We start from the raw sequence: 268 nt of genomic DNA, 5'->3' as shown, positions 1-268 counted from the left end.
TATATATATATATATATCTTGTATGTTATTTCAAAATGAGTGACTGTGTGTGTTGAGTAAGTTTCTTTTAGCCTGTGCACCTGAAGCGGGGTCTGTCAAGGGGATGATAGAACTTGTTTTGGGTGTGGCGGTAACACCTTGGGTTGTACGGCAAGCCAGACTCCTCAGGATGTACGGTAAGCCGGCCCGAGGAGTGTTACAAAGTGGTATCAGAGCCTAGGTAGTGTCATAACCTAGGTTGTGCCAAAGCCTTAATTTGAGTCAGCTT

This window comes from Ipomoea triloba, chromosome 14 (genome assembly GCF_003576645.1).
Source record: "Ipomoea triloba cultivar NCNSP0323 chromosome 14, ASM357664v1".
In the NCBI taxonomy this organism is placed as follows: Eukaryota; Viridiplantae; Streptophyta; class Magnoliopsida; order Solanales; family Convolvulaceae; genus Ipomoea; species Ipomoea triloba.
This window is presented reverse-complemented; position numbering follows the sequence as displayed.